This window comes from Podarcis erhardii, assembly GCF_964252035.2.
Source record: "Podarcis erhardii genome assembly, chromosome: 6".
Classification (NCBI taxonomy): domain Eukaryota; kingdom Metazoa; phylum Chordata; class Lepidosauria; order Squamata; family Lacertidae; genus Podarcis; species Podarcis erhardii.
The window spans coordinates 71,941,629-71,960,618 of record NC_138510.1 but is presented as its reverse complement, the minus strand read 5'-3'; the positions used below and the strand labels follow the sequence as shown (position 1 = coordinate 71,960,618).

General features: G+C 43.6%; 1 long non-coding RNA gene across 4 annotated transcripts in view; it reads left to right on the top strand.

The window, feature by feature from the left end:
• Positions 1 to 18,990, top strand: part of LOC309344000 — a 288,311-nt gene that overhangs the window by 7,639 nt on the left and 261,682 nt on the right. For 2 of the 4 annotated variants that reach the window (XR_014157513.1, XR_014157514.1), the window contains exons 2-3: positions 1,944 to 2,007; positions 2,304 to 3,759. This is a non-coding gene — a long non-coding RNA (uncharacterized lncRNA). Of the gene's footprint in view, positions 1 to 1,943; positions 2,008 to 2,303; positions 3,760 to 4,363; positions 4,594 to 18,990 lie in introns of those variants that run through there. The other 2 variants (XR_014157511.1, XR_014157512.1) reach the window with 2 other exon arrangements.

Genomic DNA, 18,990 nt, shown 5'->3' with positions numbered 1-18,990 from the left:
TCGCCAGAAGCAGCTTAGTCATCCTGGCCACATGACCCGGAAGCTCCCTCGGCCAATAAAGCGAGATGAGCGCCGCAACCCCAGAGTTGGCCATGACTGGACCTAATGATCAGGGGTCCCTTTACCTTTACCTTTAAGCCCAAGAGACTCTACGCACTTTTGAGCAAATATGCATTGGATCGGGCTACCCCCCACCCCAAATAATAATTCAGGGGTGGAAGTCAGAGCCATCCAAACCAATGGGCAGGATGGGCAGGAATCTGTCTTCCCCATGTTTCCAGACCGCATCATAGAATCATTGAATCTTAAGAGTTGGAAGGGGTCCCAAGGGTCATCTAGTCCAATCCCCTGTAATGCAGGAATCTCAGCTAAAGCATCCATGACAGATGGCCATCCAACCTCTGCTTAAAAACCTCCAAGGAAGGAGAGTTCACCACCTCTCTTATATCTTTGCTAATTACCGCTGCACCCCCCCCCCCATACATTTAAAGCACATTTGTCGAGGGTGCTGGAGTTCCTATAGTTCCCAGTGCTCTTTGGGGGGATGCCTTGTGCTTTAAATGTATGGTGCATACACAGCCTTAAAAAAAATGCAGCAAAAGTTCCAGCATTTTTTCCAAAAATATATTAATACTGAGTGAAGAAATATCCCCCTCTGCTTTCCTCGCCTCGTTCATAAGGATGTGAAAGTGGGGAGTTGGAGGCAGAGAGAGAATTCAGGCCATTTGAGGGGGAGCCAAAATTGTGGGGTAGGGTACAACATTCACCACTGCAAATTCACTGAAGCACTAAAACATTTTGTTAAGGTTTGAGATTGACAATAATAACAATAATTTCAATAAAATCTAAGAGCAGGCTTTTGGACTTTGCCATGGCCCTGCCCCCAGCCCACATTGAAATCTTTTATCTCATCTTCCTCCTGCTACGGACACTTGACATGGTGCTGCAAAACAAAATTTCAAATAATATTTTCAGTGAGCAAGTTAAGAGGGCAAATAAAACATGGACTTTAAAATGAATAAGTAAATTTGGCTAATTCAGTTGATCCAACTGTTTTTTGGTTTAGTGAATGCAAGATACATGTCACAGTGGCATGAGTCATCCTTTTTGGCACCATAACTAAACTGTTTTGGATCAATCACTACTGTTTCTTTAAGCCTGGCCTTACCTCAGAATATTCCAGCAGTAAAATCTAATATGTTAGTCATTTCATTGTAAAGAACAGGAAATACCGTAATTGTTTTGAATATTTTCAGAATGCAAAGTGACCATGGATTTCACTAGTTAATTTTAAGATAGTATTAGCTTGGGGGGGGGGAGACCCTCGCCCCCGGGTTTTATATTTTTACTCACTCTTTCGCTGCAGTCTGGAATGAGCTCTAAAATATGCTTAGAGAGTAGCTAATAAAGAACAATATCCAGGAATAATTTGTTCCACAGGAAGAATAAAAAGTTAAGCAACTTTAGCTTTCTTTTCTAAATGTTTCTGCCAAGCGAATTTTAAAAATTCAGAGAGGATATTAGCATTGTACCCAAATGACTGCATACCCATCGACTGGTTCATTTTGATTGTTTCATTTCCTTTCTGACCAGATAAATCAGGCTTCCTCAACTTCGGCCCTCCAGATGTTCTTGGCCTACAACTCCCATGATCCCTAGCTAGCAGGACCAGTGGTCAGGGATGCTGGGAATTGTAGTCTCAAAACATCTGGAGGTCTGAGGTTGAGGAAGCCTTAGATAAATATTTAGAGCAGCATTAAAATACCTTCTTACAACTAGTGTCTCATAGTTAGTAAGTTATCAAATATTTCTCTGTTATCAGCCCAGAAAGGGAATGAATTATTTACTACCACATTGCCAGCGACTATATATTGTGAAGTTTTGGTAATTTCAAAAGAGTATAAACAGTATTTACGATTGATGTCTCGTTTTTTTCCTACTAGGAAGCAAGAAAGGCAGCAAACTGAATGGTAAAGTGGTACCAGGATCATCCCCAAGGATCTTCAGGTAGGGCTGGGAATGAAACCCTGGACAATACTGTGTGGAGAATACGGAACTAACTAGATGAACCAACTGTCTGCCTTTGTTTAACACAGCTTCATTTGTTACCAAAGTGGGGCCATTGCAGTAGTTGAGCACCTGCCCTATTGGTCCTCGTGCCTCTCTACTTTTCCTGGGTGTCTCCCAGCTGCTTCCCACTTCCTTCCAAAACATTGCATGGAGACCTCATTTGAAACAGGCGACTGTTCTCAGGTGTGTGGTTTACATGCCAAAAAACGCACTCCACTTTCAACCCTTTTCAGGGTCTTTTGAAGATGGCCATAGATGGTTCAGTCGCTGGCTTCTCAAATCAATAGAATCTTCTATGGATCAGAAAGACACCTGGAATCTTCTTTGACATGCCCTCTGCAGAAGAATTCATCCTGAATTCTGGGGAAGGATTGTAGCATTTGGTTTGCATGAAGAAGGTCCAAGGTTGAGGCCCTGGCTTTTCCAGGTAGGTCTGGGAAGGTCCCCTGCCTGAAACAGTTGCAAAGCCACAGCCACTGAGTACCTAGCTAGAGTGACCTAGGGCCTGACTCTGTATAAGTGTTGTGGATTTGTTGGACGCAGCAGAATGGTGGGAGGAACCAGCTGGGGAAACTCCAAGGGATGAAGGCCCAGAGCCCAGGGACTGGTGGTGGGACAACAGTGAGTGGACAAAGGGAGAAGAGGGAGAAGATTAGGAGGAGGAGGTGTCAGAAGCTGAAGAGGTTACAGGGCTTAGTGAGCGAAGGGAGTATATGGCAGAGAGAGTCCAGAATCAGAGGCAGAACCTGATGTCGGCATGCAGAGGGTCGCAAGGCCAGCTGGCTAGCCCCAGCTGGGTTGTCTTCTTCCAACCATCCCGCTGCAAAGACCTATCGCCCTCTGCTCTGACGTAAATCAGCGACCCAGGCTTCAAAGCCAGGGCACACTATGTTAGCAGAGTGAACTGCACACACAGAATAGGCGTGAGGCTTGTGGAAGCATACTACAACTACGGATTTATTAATCATAAATCAGGACAAAGAAACATGTCATCCCTCTCTTTGTCTTCTCAGAGAGACAGGGAAAAGCAAAAGCTATACACACAACGGAAGTTCCCAGCATACTGTGCTGGAATGTAAACATACATGTGACACGTAACAATCCCATGTCTGCTCCTTAAGGTGGAATAGAAATTCTCAACAGCTGAAGCAGGAAAGGAGGGAGGCCAAGAGACAAAGATGAGTCTGGCTGGTGAAGAGGTGCTGGAGTCTCTCCCTCCTGCTGTGACAAGCTCCCCTCCCCTCTGGTCTCCAAGAACCAGGAAACACATGAAAAGAGCAGGGGAGAAGTTAGCTGCACACCGGCACAGTTCCAGATTGCTTAGGGAAAACCCTGGAGAGGAGGGGATTTAGTCAGCTGTGGAGAGGCAGGGACCTTCATTCCCTGCTTCATGGAGGCAAAACCAGTTGGAGGCGAGTTGCTGCCTCCTTAGACCTGACACTCCTGTGCAAATCCTGTTTTTGCTAATAGTTAAGTCCAACTTGCTCTGTGAGATTTACTGCTGGCTTTCTCCTGTCAATAAGGCAACTCCCTATGTTCCCAAGTTGCATATTGGCTTCCTGCTTGAGCTACACGAAGACTTACGGGTGGCACACACTGTTTCAACAACATTTTAATATGAATCAGCTCCACAAGATGTGTCACTTCTAAAACTATTTTTCATTTTTGCATGTTATGTTCTTCCCCACCCCCTCCATTTCATTAGAGGAGTCTCTAATTGGAATCTGAAAATACGTCATAACCTAAGTGACCCTCCTTAAATCAAGCAGAAAGATGGTTGCGTAATCTGAGGTGTTGGGGCATGCTGATTTTTTCCTTAATCAATGCTCTGCAAACTAGACTTTTAAAGTTGAGAACTTATATAAAAATTAAAAAAAAGAAAAATCCAGAGTTTTCTAACACCATCTGATCTCTTTGAAGCAGCTAGAATGCCGGAATAAATTATCTCAAAGAACTCCAGTATTTATATTGAGATCAGTCTGGGGAAATGGATCCAAAAAATTATGAGAGGGACAAATCCAGGGCAGATGATGGTGCTTTCAAATCAGGGGGGAAACTATTCAAAAGGAAACCAGAGTTTTCATGGCATCTAAAAGTGAAAGGGAAGCAGTATTGTGAAACTAGCAAAAAGCAGAAGAAGTTTCTTCTGTAGAAATAGACCTTTATACCAGCTCTATAATTCTATGATTCCAGAGCTGTGTTCTCGCCCCAGCTCTCTTTGACATATTATTCTATATTCTTCTCTCTGTTGCTTCCATATGCCTTCAACTCAACTGACAATGGGGTGTTCAAGGAGTGACGGGAGTCCATTCAACCTGCCATGTCTCCATGCCTAGACAAAAGTGTGGTGGGTTATTACCTGAGACAGTCAGGTTTGTGTATCTACAGCAGTGACTGGAGGAGGAATGACCACCGGGAGGAAAACACCATGGTGCATCTTCAGCAGCACAACCAGATGCCTTCATCTGTTCCAGCTGCAAGAAAACATGTCTCTCCCGTATCAGTCTCTACAGCCACAGCAGGCGCTGTGTCCCAAGATGCCAACCAACCAATGATCCTAGATGGCCAGCATGCAAATCATAGACTGAAAGTACATTTAAAGCATGTTTCCCCTCCTGGGGAACTTTAGTTTGCATCTCACAAAGTTACAATTATCAGCACCCCTAAACTACAGTTCCCAGGATTATGTGCTTTTAATTAATGGCATGTGTGCAGTCTTGCCCGATATCCAAATATTGTTTGGTTCAAAATGAAGGCAGACCCAAGTTGCCTCGGAATCAAGAAGCAGGATGATTACCCCATTGAAAGGAAGTTCCAGCTTGAATCTCTCTCCTTAACCACCAAGAAACTCCTACTTGAATCTCCCATGTCTGTTCTCTGGTTTTGAAAACATTTGGTTACAGTCGTCAGGAAGAGCCATGTAGCCAAAGAGAGAAAGGACAGACAAACCAGCCAATCACAGACAACTAGGCAAATGAGGTTTTCCAATCCCATGCAAATGTAGGGAGAATGACTTCATATTTTCTCCATGGCCGTGAACTCACATTCTACCCACGACCCTTGTGTAAGATAGGCTTCCTACACAGGAAACTGAACTTACTCATATAACATCTGGAGGTTTGCTAATAGTGGAAGGGGGAAGGGTTGAGGCTTAAGAAAAGATGGAGCTGGTCTAATTAAGCTGGCCAAATTTAAGAAATCCAGCCAATTTCCATTAAAGGCATCTTAAATTATGTCATCACCAATTTAGAGCTTCTAAAATTAAGATAAGTTAATGCATGTGACAATAGGTCACCAGTGATTCAATAACTCTTCTGCTGCCTGCCTGGGACTGCAAAAAGAGGCTCACCAGTCAAATTGTTGTGCAAGTCTATCCAATGGAAATTGTACCATGCAATGACCCAGGAAGGGAATAATGCTTGAATGGGACCTAACTGCAGCAGACTGCACACACTTGCCACTTTGCGAATGCAATGTCTTGTGACAATCTGGCAATTAAAAGCTACTCTTAATGGAAAAGAACGTCATCGGATAATGGCTTCCTGCCGTTAAATAGATATCATGGCAAAGTTGTGGTATTAATAGAAAGTCAACACGAAGACAAAGCCAGGAGATTTATTTTCAGAGTCAGTATCTTGGATCCTGAGATTCTCTTGCAATTGCTTTGCATATTTCTATTTTACTACATGACTGATGAAAATGGAATTATTTTTGCCTTGATGTATGTTGGTGCAGCAAAGTGACAGTTGCTCATCTTACCGTTACTGAATAGCTGCACTCTGCTTGGCTGAATGAAAGAGATTTATGTTGTGGTTCATCCAATCAGAAAGCAGCTAATCCATTTAAGCATGGCCTGTATATTTTATTCACCGTAATAGTATTTCTGTTAAGAAAGGAAGGCCTGATGTTTCTGGTTTCTAGGTAGCCTCCGATTAGAAGTTTATAAACTTGTAAGTAAAAGAGGAGAAACTCTATATCCACCATACTTGCCACATTCCAGTTGGAAATCTCCAGAAACAATTTAACATTGTGTTTTCGACTGATAAAACTCTAAGGATGGAATCCTACGTTTGCTTATGGGGGGGGGGGTTCGTTGAAAAAGACTGGGTTGCATCCAGAGTGCAGGGACAATTGTGCAAAGGGAATTTCATCATCCCTTCCTCTCCAGTGCAGAGTGCTGTACCCCAAAAAACTTCCTGGGAGTCAGGGGGGCTTCTCCTGGGCAGTGGGAGTGCTGGCGGCAGTGGGGAGAGGAGAAGCAGGGCAAATTGGGCAGAGGCAGGTTAAGAAGCCAAGAAAAGCATTGCCCAATGATTTCTGCAGATGAAGCCAGCACTAGGGACTCAAGAGGAAAGCCAGCTGGTGCGGAATCAAAGGACCAGGCTTCCAAAGGGTTAGGCCCAAAGTACATACCTAAGACACACTGAAGAGTACACTTTTAATGGCATGTAGGAAATGCTATTTTCAGTGGCTAGCCCACAATTATGGAACTTAGCAATGCATCAAAATGGACTGGTGCTGTCATGTGGAGGTAGCTTAGGATAGTGTCAGGCTGCTGCAAAGTATAGCACCCGATCATCCTGCGATCTGTCATCTGGCTTAGAAAGTTTCCACAAAAGGCCATCTGCTACCAGGAACAGATTTATCTCTTTTAGCTGGGGGATGAGTATATATTAATCTCCCGTTTATGTTCCTAGGCCAAGTCCCACCATAACGGAGGTTGCAGGGCTCAAACCTGGTTCGCGTGACGCCCTGGTTCAGAGCCAAGGAGCCTAGAAATCAGTGGATCGTTACATGATAAAAATGCACGCCGGATCTGCTATGAGACCATTGCAGATAAAGAGTCCCCGGTTGAAGGATTCTGTGCTTTCTCTTATCACTCCTCCCAATAGTGAACACATCTTGTGAGTACCAATAGGGAAGCAGCCCAAACAGGCAACTGAGATGCAAGAGGCAAGTAACAGCATGTTCAAGGGAGCCCCAAGTTCTGCAGAAGTAGAGGGGATTTGGGGGAGGGAGAAATCTTAGGGGGCATCTTAGGGAATCTTACACTCAGTAAGAACTGAGTGTGCTTCATGGGCACAGAATGTTTGTTGTGAGGAAATGGAAATCTAAGGGGAAGAGGGGATGGAATGGAGTATTCTAGGAAAGGGCATTAAAGGGCATCATCATCATCAAATAAATTTCTATACTGTTCTTCCTCCAAGCATCGCAGGGCAGCTTAAAATATAAAGGCGCAAAAATGCATAGCATAGTACCAAACAAAAACAACTCTCTCTCCCCTCCCTCAAGTTTAAAAGGCCCTAGATCATGACCTTAGTTTATTCCACGTTTGTCAGATGGACCTTAATTAATGAGAGTAAAAGTAGCTTGCTGTACCGTTGTTAAGAAGTTGCATGTGATTGCTTTAAAAAGGCTTGTGCCATGTGCCTCAGCTAATCATAAAGCAGCTTACTTTAGAAATGTGTTCTTTTAAAATAAAAAATAAGAAAGAGTTTGGAGCTTTTGAAAGCAAACTAGCTTTGGATTGGTTCGAGTTCTGCTTTAACTTTAATCAGTAATTAAGGGTCAGCCATCCAGTAAACTCATTAGTTTACACCAATTACATTGGGTATAGTAACTAATGATTCCGAGGATCATGCCACTTATTTCCAAGCTTTCAAAGTATAATTATGGTGTAAATCAGATAGAGCGTAAATCTTTTCCATACGTTTTGGTTGGTAATTGAGGGATAAAATGGTTTCCAAATGTATTCTCTCCCCCCACCCAACTTTTCGTTTTTTGTTCTGCAATAGATTTCTCCTGGGACTCTTTAAAGGATACAGAAAAGGTGATGTCAACAGCACTATATGCTGGGCAAATGGAGACAGGACTAATTAATAGAGATACAAAAGAAAATATTTCCCCTTTCAAATTTTTGGTTCAGACATTAAACGCAGGCACTGCACCGCAGTCCTGAGATGAAGGAAAGCAGGTCAGCGAACACCTAAGTTTCATCCCTCCCTCCCACCAAAAAATAGATAGGTAGGTGAATTTTAAAATCTGTTATGTGTAATGCATAACTGCTAATGCCACTGCTCCTGCTTTTAAAATGATTTAGTCTCTGGAGCATTTCCCTTTGAAGTTTAATATGTAGTTTCATGTCTGCACAACATTTTCAATGCATTAAACAAATTAGTCTCTGGTTACAAAAGTTTTTCGACGTTTTCAAGTTGCCACTTAACTAAATCCATTATGTGTCAACGAAGCTGATCATTTAAAAGAGCGAACTTTTTGGAATGATTAATAAATAAAGCAGCTTCTCTCAACCTAAGTGTTTACTTGAAAGCAATCCACTTTAGAAAGACATTAATATCCCTCGAATTATTATTAGAATAATTGCTTTTACTCGTCTTAGAACAACACACTTTTCCCTCCTCATTTCCCTTCAGCTCAGACAGCTTTTCACTCAGATGGAAACTTCCTATTATTTGTCCCCAGCCCACCCCCGCCCAGCAAAATGAAGAATAGGAATTATACACTTTTCACTAAGGAATAATTAATATGTCTCAAGTATTAGAAGAGAGAATTGCAGTGTGACTTTGAATGGTAGCCTCTGAGGAGTAGCATTGTTTGTTCTCTCCGGTCTTTAATGAGCTTTAGTAAATGGCCAGGAAAAATTACCTTCTTTCTGTAATATGAGAGAAGTGAAGAATGAAGGGAAGCTATAGAATCCCTAAGAGAAAAGCAGGCAGAGCTTGGCAAACATACACACCCGATTTTACGGCTGTGCTTCTCTCTCTATACCGTGGGTTTTTCTTTTTGGGCTGTGGTCCCCAGATAAATTTCCCACTCCTACTGCAATTAAAACATAAAGAATTATTTTTTTAACGTTCGTACATCACCAAATGAAACAGAATCCCACCCACCCCACCACCTCATGGCTTTCTTCAGTATGCTGACAGGATCTGGCTTGTGTTGGGGGACAATTACATTTGGCTGAGTGCTTGGGAGTCTTTTTTTCTTGTAAAAGTCTGCAAAAGTTTCTGTTTCCTTGCTTATTTTCATATTCGGAACCTGTAAGCTGCCACGTTTTTGGAATCAAATGGACCGGTCTCCTTAGCCTCGCAGTTGCCCCCTTCCCCCTGTAAAGTGATTTGGACGTTTCACAAGTGGAACCTGAAATAAAATGTCCCATGCAGAGCAGGGAAGTCAGAGAATTTCAACAGAAACAGAAGTGGAAATGGCTTATTTATCCCATGTCCAGCATGGAAATAAATCCAGAAATAATAATAATAATAATAATAATAATAATAATAATAATAATAATAATTGTTAAATGTTAAAGTTGTTAAAGCTTATTCGTTGCTTTTTCTGCCACAGAAACTCAAATGTAATAACTATGTAATTTTCATAATTCATTAAGTAAATTACATGTTATGTAATTTGCCACAGTGGACAGGTACTAATAAAATTCAAATCCTTAAGCAGTTTACACTAAAAAAAATGCGAACAACATTTGATAAAATCACCTTTAACAAGTTCATTAAGGTGAAGCAGCCATAGGAGCCAACTTCTATAATCTCTCCCAGGATTATCTGGAGATGCCAGGGTTTGAACCGGGAACCTTCCGCATGCAAGGCAGATGCTGGCCCACTGAGCTACAGCCCTTTGCTAACTCAGCAGCCAAGTCAATCACACGGTTCCATCTCTTTGGTGGGAATGTGGGTGGGACTTCTCCAAAGCAGCCAATCGGCATGGTTGCCAGTTTTATTACAGCTCCAAACATGCAAATGACCACACTCCTTGGCGCATGCTTTTCCTCTTCCCACTATGTGCATGGCATCCATATGGGTAAATGACCTTCAGGGCAAATACATCTAGCAGGAACTATGATTGGGACAAAGAAACACAAAGTTCCTGTACCTCTTACGACAGGAGGGAGTTTTGGCCAAAGCGGAAGTGAGCAAAGCTGAACTTTTCAGTAATATACGTGTGGTGTCCTTTACATTCAGCCGCTCAACCTATAACACCAGGGGGGGGGGTTGAGCAGGAACTGGGAGGAACCAAATTCCCTTACCCTTTTAAAATTAATTATTATTTTTTTCCCTCTGGGGCAGCTGGAACAGCTATACAGTGGTACCTCAGGTTAAGTACTTAATTCGTTCCGGAGGTCCGTTCTTAACCTGAAACTGTTCTTAACCTGAAGCACCACTTTAGCTAATGGGGCCTCCTACTGCTGCCGCGCCGCCGGAGCACGATTTCTGTTCTTATCCTGAAGCAAAGTTCTTAACCTGAAGCACTATTTCTGGCTTAGTGGAGTGTGTAACCTGAAGCATATGTAACCTGAAGCGTATTTAACCACTGTACCACTGTATAGCCAATGCCGGAGCCAAAATTCCACCTATATCTGTAATCAATAAAGTTGTGGCCATTTCTAACCCAGAACATTGCCTGCTTGAGTTTATTAATCTCATTTTACATTGAGCCACTGCCTGGGGAGGAGATGGTAACACTGCGACTGGGCCTGCAATAAAAGAAACAAACTTTGTGGTGAGTTCCCCCACCTTTCTTCACTTATTGAAATATGGCAACCCCATACAGTGGTACCTTGGGTTACAGACACTTCAGATTACAGATGCTTCAGGTTACAGACTCTACTAACCCAGAAATAATACCTCAGGTTGAGAACTTTGCTTCAGGATGAGAACAGAAATTGTGCGGCGGTAGCAAAAGACCCCATTAGCTAAAGTGGTACCTCAGGTTAAGAACAGTCTCAGGTTAAGAACGGACCTCCAGAACGAATTAAGTTCTTAACCTGAGGTACCATTGTATAACACTCATGCAAAAGCACCGAATACTGCTCTAGCTCACTGGTTAAAAATAATTAGTCATACCATACTTCAAAAGCTAACTGCAATAAAAGAAAGACTTACTAACTATCTAGAGATGGAGTCCAGTGGCTCTGGAGCAGGACTTTCCAAGGTCTTGGCATCGCCACCAAGAAAGCTCTGTCTCTTGTAGCTTCCTATCTCATTTAATGGCTGGACAGAACAGAGAGCAGGGCCTACAAGGCCATTCACAGAGGCCAGGCTGGTTCATATGGGAAGATGCCGTCTCTGAGATAAAGGAAAGGTGTGTGGGCTGCGCTCAACAAATGAGTTGCAAATGTGCCATTCTGGGTGCCAGAAACTAATTAGTCAGAAAGATCCTCAGATGCAACACAGTTTCGCTTTCCAGAACTGCAAAATAACAAGCATGTTTCAGACCAGAAGACACACACACAGGAACTCTTTCTTCCTCCTGTGACTTTCCAAGTTATATCTCCCCGGTTGCCTGTGAACATCCACAGTGTTATTATTTGAGATTGTTATACTATCAGCTTTAAAATTTTATAAGCCATACAATAGCACAGGTGTCAGCCTGAAAACTTAAAGAGGGTTAATAAAGAAATCCTAGATAAAGTGTGAGGCAACATGGGGCAGGAGGGTGGGCATTGTTGAGGTTTTTTTAAAATAGAAATAGACACAGACACATGCAGATAAAAACCAGAAGCCTATCTCAAAGCTGCTGAAAGGATTATGTTCCGGTTCCTACGAATATTCCCAGATCTTTGCGTTTGTGCTCTGAACTAGACACCCTGACTTGTGAATTTATTAATTGAAAATTATACCACTTTATATTTAAAAAACCTCTCTAAATGGGTTGCTTAATAAATAATAATAATAATAATAATAATAATAATAATAATAATAATAATAATTTATTATTTATACTCCGCCCATCTGGCTGGGTTTCCCCAGTCACTCTGGGCGGCTTCCAACAAAAGATTAAAAATACATTAAAACATCAGTCATTAAAAAAAAATCCCTAAACAGTGCTGCCTTCAGGTGTCTTCTAAACATCAGATAGTTGTAGCTTAAAATGATACATATGCAACATTCAATGACATTTCCTAAAAAACTGATACAAAGAAAACACGAATAAAGGAAAGCAACAAACAAAATGAAAAAGTAAAAGTCAGAGTCCAGGAAGTCTTGGGTGAGCCTATACAGACTTTCTCAAACTTGGGTCGCCAAATGTTGTTGAACTACAGCTCCCATCAACCCTAGCTATGAACACCAGTGGTCACTTTTAGTCTTTATGTGTTTCAATGCACATTTTTCAGGTGCTGTAGGCTTGGCTGCTTAAATAGGCTAGTTTTCACCTTTTAGTTTATGTAATCCAGGGTGCTTTAAGGCAGACGGGATTCTCAATGGCAAATCCCCCCCTTTTTTTCTCCTTAAAGCAATGATCGCACAAACAATCTTGTAAAAGGTAAAAAACACACATACAAAAACCATTTACCTGCTCAAAGTTGCAAAATAACAGTTACAGCAGCTTTGTTCAGACAGGCTTAAAATGGTAATTCAGTTACAAAGGCATGCTTAAGATAAGAGCCTGAGCTGTAACTCTGACTTAGTTGTTCTCATATTTCTGGCTTGGTGATGAGATGAAGATGTAAGAGGGAAGAGAGGCAAAGGTAAGGGGAATATATATGACTATGTAGGAGTGGCTCTCAGAGTCCTCTCTAGCAAACTTACAGGAAAACTCTGTGAGCTACAGCTCCTATCATGTGCCTATCTAGCAAACATGCATTGCAAATATCCCCCACCGCCAACTCAAAATGTCTGTCTTCCCAAGATACTGGTCCTTATCCACCCCACCGCTGTGTCCACACAACAGTCCGGATCATGCCCAGCATCTCCCAACTCTGGTGTTATAGAGAAGTAGAACTGCATGTCAGCAGCATATGGCTGACACTTTTTTCTTTTGGCTATCTATATTATTGCAATGACAAACCTAGACAGCATCTTAAAAAGCAGACATCACCTTGCCAACAAAGGACCGTATAGTTAAAGCTATGGTTTTCCCAGTAGTGATGTATGGAAGTGAGAGCTGGACCATAAAGAAGGCTGATCGCTGAAGAATTGATGCTTTTGAATTATGGTGCTGGAGGAGACTCTTGAGAGTCCCAGCAAGAAGATCAAAGCTATCCATTCTTAAGGAAATCAGCCCTGAGTGCTCACTGGAAGGACAGATCCTGAAGCTGAGGCTCCAATACTTTGGCCACCTCATGAGAAGAGAAGACTCCCTGGAAAAGACCCTGATGTTGGAAAAGATTAAGGGCACAAGGAGAAAGGGACGACAGAGGACGAGATGGTTGGACAGTGTTCTCAAAGCTACCAGCATGAGTTTGACCAAACTGCGGGAGGCAGTGGAAGACAGGAGTGCCTGGCGTGCTCTGGTCCATGGGCTCACAAAGAGTTGGACACGACTAAATGACTAAACAGCAACCACATCTATATGATTCAGAGAAATCAGGAATCACAATTCAGAAACAGCAATGGGAAAGGTTTGGGGATGTTTGGGTTTTTTTGTTGTTTTTTTTAAAATGGAACTACAAATGGCAGATCGCTGCGATCTGAGGATGACACAAGAAAGGAGTTTCCAGAAATGTCAATAGAATAAGACATCATGACTGATCGAGAAAGCCAAGGCAGTATGCTGAAGTATGTTGCCTGTCCACCTTGAACATAGAGGATTATGATTTACGTGGCACTTAACCCCCACTATGCAGAGCAGAAAATTAATTTGCTAAGAGGAGGCCATCAATGGGCTGTGCCCCCACACAGCTCTTTTATGTCTCTCTTTTATCAAACACTCTGCAAGTTCTTTTAAAAGTTTAATGCATAGTGTGGCTTGATTTTAATCTCCTGAAATGAAGATGTGTTCCCACTAAGAGCCTCCTGAAACATCCCTGCGTAGCACAGAAAAGCAAGGTTTTTAGCGTCATGCCATGCATTTTCCCCAACCCTAATCTTGTCCTTATAGGACAGCCTCATGCTTGGGCAGGCTGCCTTCCTCTCTCCTCCTGCCTTCTGTTTCTCCCCATTTTTCCATAGGCTAAATTGAGAGACTCACACAGTCTGCCAGATCACAACTTCCTTTTCGACAGGAAAATTAACTGTGAACCCCATCATTTGGGATCCCTCTCCAAACTGGTGCCAAAGTCTTGCAGGTGTGCGTTTTTTATTTTTATTTATTTTGCAGTACTTCTGAGGTGGAAATCAGAGCTACCCATAGACATTATAGAATTTTAGCACTGCTGTGATGGTGCAGCATTGCACATTACACCAAACAAAGGGGAGAGGCAAAGATTCCCAGCTCCTCTCTTTGGTATCCCATGTTATCATGGAACCACAAGATGAGTTACTCCAATATCTCCTTATCTCTCTGCCTTCAATCCTGGAACCTGGAAGATCCTTCTTGGGTCATCTTGGGTATTATTATTATCTTTAAAACTTTTTTTAACTTACAGTGGTACCTCGGGTTAAGAATTTAATTCATTCTGGAGGTCCGTTCTTAACCTGAAACTATTCTTAACCTGAGGTACCACTTTAGCTAATGGGGCCTCCCGCTGCTGCTGCGCTGCCGCCGCAGGATTTCTGTTCTCATCCTGAAGCAAAGTTCTGAACCTGAGGTACTATTTCTGGGTTAGCGGAGTCTGTAACCTGAAGCGTCTGTAACCTGAAGCGTCTGTAACCCGAGGTACCACTGTACAGCAATATAAACTTCTGCATACCAAGAGAATCCCCAAGAAATAAAGAAACCATCCCTTAAATTTAGGGTGGCCCCATTTGACTTCCTTTACTCCCAACCCCTGGTAAAGTTTTATGAAGACTTTTCACATTACAATGAAAGACAAACTAATTACACAAAAAAAGAATAGAAGAACAGAGAAAATCTGCCCCACAGATATATTTTAACTTTTGTCCCATACAGAAAAGCAGCTCACACCCTCTCTTCTCCCAGCCTCTCACCCTGAGAGATTTTCCCTTCCTGTATCTCATGCAGGGTCCTTGATCTGTAATCCCACTTGACTTCCAAGCAGGTAGGCATTTGACCACCTGTGTTTACTAATGGAATTGCCTTCTTTCAGGTGAGGCTGTTTGCCCATCTAGTCCAGAACAGTCTCTCTGACTAGCAGTGGCAGAGCAGGGTCCTAGGTCCTAGGGTCCTTCACATCACCTGCTGCCTGTTCCTTTTAATGCTAAGGACTGGACCTTCTGCATTCAAAGCATGTCCTTTACCCCTGAGCCTTGGTCTCGCCCTCATTCAACTATGATCGCTTGAGTCCTGCGGAGGGAAGGGACCAGTAGTACCCCAAGGAAACACTGCGTCATTCAATCCTCTCCATTCAAGGAAGTCGGCAAAGTATCACCTTTGAAATGCCAAAGCGGCCATGCCAGAGATAAGAAGATACAGAGAGATCACTCAGCAAACATACCGAGCCATTCCCCTGGAGGCCGCAGGTTAATATCCAGCCAGGTAAATTGTAATTAAACACAGCCATTTTATAGTAACGTATGGGAAACACACTGTTCGTCTCTGTTCACTTCCAAATTGGCAGATATCTGCTTCATTACTCTGTGGCTGCCAGCACAGCTTACAAAGCATCAGCCCGCCTTGGACAATGACCTTTGTCTGTCAACCTTAGAAAGGGTCTCTCCAAATTAGGGATGATTAACACTCTGGGGAAGTTTGTTCTGTAAAGACGCTGTAGAATCTCTCCAGGCTTGGGAGCCACAGTTTCCATCTGGCAAGTTAGCCACACATTAAAACACTATTGATTTTTTTTTCTTCCTATGGAAAAAAGAATACAAAAGTTCTGGGGGTGGAGAGGGGAGAACGACCATCAGGAATGGCCTGTTTCTGTTCTGTTTGTTTTTCAGACGGGCCACCTACCTAATTACTGAACCTTAAAAAGAACACTGAACAGCAATGCACTTTGGGCCTATCAGACATACACTGCGGGCATGCCATAAAAGTTGAAAGAGTGGAAGGAGGCGCATGGCAGAAAACCAGAAGTGAAAAAGTTAGCATTTACTAGAAGCCGGGTATTTATAACTTAACAACGGTGGGTTTGGAAGAAGATTGGGGCGTAGGGACCGAATGTAATGGTTCCTACCCCAATGCAGAGTTAAAGGTGCTTAAGACTTTTGAAATCAAGATCTTTGCTGTGGCAAAAAACATGTTTTCTTGATGTAAACATGACTAACATAGGGCCGTCTGTAGCCAGAATACAAGATTTTTAACCCACTTCCCCCTTTACTTCCTGAACCTTAAAAAAACACAACAACCTTGTGTAATTGCAAACAATGTATTGTACCTCACCAACACAGTGGGACAGGGTAGCCAGCCATGGTGACTTTGGGGAGCTGAGGGCCCACCATAGTTCCCACCGTCCCTGACTATTGTCATGGACTGGTTGGATACAAAGGAATGGTGGGAGGAACCAGCAAGGGAAGAAGGCTCAGAGCCCAGGGAGTGGTGGTGGGATGACTATGAGTGGTCAGAGGGAGAAGACTGGCAGGAGTTGTCGTCACAAGATGGAGAGGCAACAGAGTTTAGTGAGCGGGGAGAGTCTGTGGCAGAGAGAATTCCAGAAGCTGAAGCGACAGAGGGGGGAGACCACGAGGCAGAGATGGGTCAGGCTTGTGAAGAGGCATGGGTGTTGCTCTCTCCTACTGCGTCCAGCTCCCTTCTCCCAGAATCAGGAGGCGCATGAAACGGGAGGAGCAAAAGCAGGCGCAGTCTCTGATTGCTTGGGGAAAAACATGGAGAAGAGGAGACATAGGCGGCTGCGGGGAGAGCAGTCTTGGCAACTGCTTCACAGGAGCAAGGCCTGACAGAGATGAGTTGCTCTGCTTGTTGGGCCTGACACTCCCGTGTAGATCCTGTTTTGCTAATTAAGAGTTAACTCCAACTCACTCGGTGTGATTTACTGCAGCTCGCTCCTGTCATCTATTGACTGCTCTGGCAAAGGCTGGCTGGGAGCTGGAATCCAACAACGCATAGAGGGCATACTGTTAGCTATCCTTGCTAGCAAGTGAAGTAGCCAGCAGGAGCCAAGGAGGGAATCATAGTTCGATGGAAGTTCACAGTTTCTGCATGCAGAAGGACTCAAAGTCAGATCCCAGCATCTCCAGTTAAATGTTTGTATTTATGTACTGGAGCAGGTCCGGGACGCGAGTGGCGCTGTGGGTAAAACCTCAGTGCCTAGGACTTACCGATCGTATGGTCGGCGGTTCAAATCCCCGTGGTGGGGTGAGCTCCCGTCGTTCGGTCCCAGCTCCTGCCCACCTAGCAGTTCAAAAGCACCCTTAAGTGCAAGTAGATAAATAGGTACTGCTTTATAGCGGGAAGGTAAACGGCGTTTCCGTGTGCTGCGCTGGTGCTGGCTTGCCAGAGCAGCTTCGTCACGCTGGCCACGTGACCCGGAAGTGCCTTTGGACAGCGCTGGCCCCCGGCCTCTTAAGTGAGATGGGCGCACAACCCTAGAGTCGGACACGACTGGCCCACATGGGCAGGGGTACCTTTACCTTTACCTTTTTACTGGAGCAGGTAGCACAGTGTCCCAACCTCATCACCAGTAGCCTGCCCTGCAAAACATCAATGGTCTTGCTGCTAGAATGGCAGTGGAAATGAATGTCCCTCCTGGCTGTTCCTGTTTATATGACACATTTTAACACTGGGTGGGATTCAGCCAATCCCATTGCTCATCAACTTGTGGAGGCCGTCCAAAGCGGGGAGCTTCCTGTACCCCTGGAGACTCCTGTTCATAAGTTCCCCACTTCAGGTGGGCAGCCTCCAGGAGTTGAGGCTTAACTTCTAAGCCAAATTCCTGAAAAGGGCTTTGGAGCTGTTCTTCCACATGCGTCTTTTTGCTCATGAGAATGAACACAGCTTGGCATGAAAGGATTTAAAATGGGAGAATCTGGACTGCTTGGTTCCCTCAATCATCCGAAATGTTTACAAATTACATTCTGTGCACATAGGAACCCGCATAATGCACAAGCAATATTGCTAATAAAGCAGCAATAAAAATCCAATAACTACCCCAATTGCAGGGTGATAACAAAAATGACAGCTGCAGAAACTCTGTTACATGATTCGCACAATATTCCCCAGTTATTTATGTAGATGTAGTCAACATAGGTATGACACCTGAGACCCTAGCCTGGCTCCAAGTGTTTTGGTTTTTGGGTGGGGGGGGGCCGAACTCTATGCCTTAGTTGCCTTGTGTACTTCTTTGCAGGCCTAAACTCTCCATTGCCACCATTTTAGTGATGCTAGATCTGCCACTGATGTTGATATGTCAGAGGTCGGATTCCATCATTAAGACAGTGGTGCTGCCTAATCTGGTTATATGGCCTTGAGCTCTGTTTAGCACTTCTGCTGGGCATCAACATGCACATGATTCATGCCACAGCTGAGCCAACATGCTGTTTAAAAAGCTATTTTTGGAAACATCTCCCCGCCCCCCCCCAAAAAAAACCAGTTTTGGGGCTTTTTTTATTTTTAAGTATTTTTTTAAAAAATCGCCCTACTTGCAATACGTTCAGGTTTTCCCGGACATTTTGCCAATTCAGCAACAATCTGCCCAGATGCCATTTTTCAGCCCCAATCTAACCCAATATTGTCTTTTTCCAGGTGGCCATGGCTCCCTAGGATCTCAGGCAGCAGTCCTTCACATCACCTGCAACCTGGCCCTTAAAAAAAACCAACAACCTGGAGAAGCCAAGGGGTGAACCTAACCCCTTTTGCATGACAACATGTGCTCTTCCACTAAGCTGTGGTCCCAAACCCCTCCTTTAGTTTGCTGGTACAGGACAATGATGATGATGATTTATTAGATTTTTATACCACTCTTCATCAAAAGATCTCTGGGTGGCTCACAAGATAAAAATACAACATAAAAGCACAAATAAATAGTTAAATCAGAAACAACAAAACAACTACCCCCTCCTACCTCCCTGAAAGGTGTTGACTGGCCCAAGGTTAGCCAGTGGGCTTCATGGCTGAGCCCTGGTCTCACAGGTCTAGCACTCTAATCCC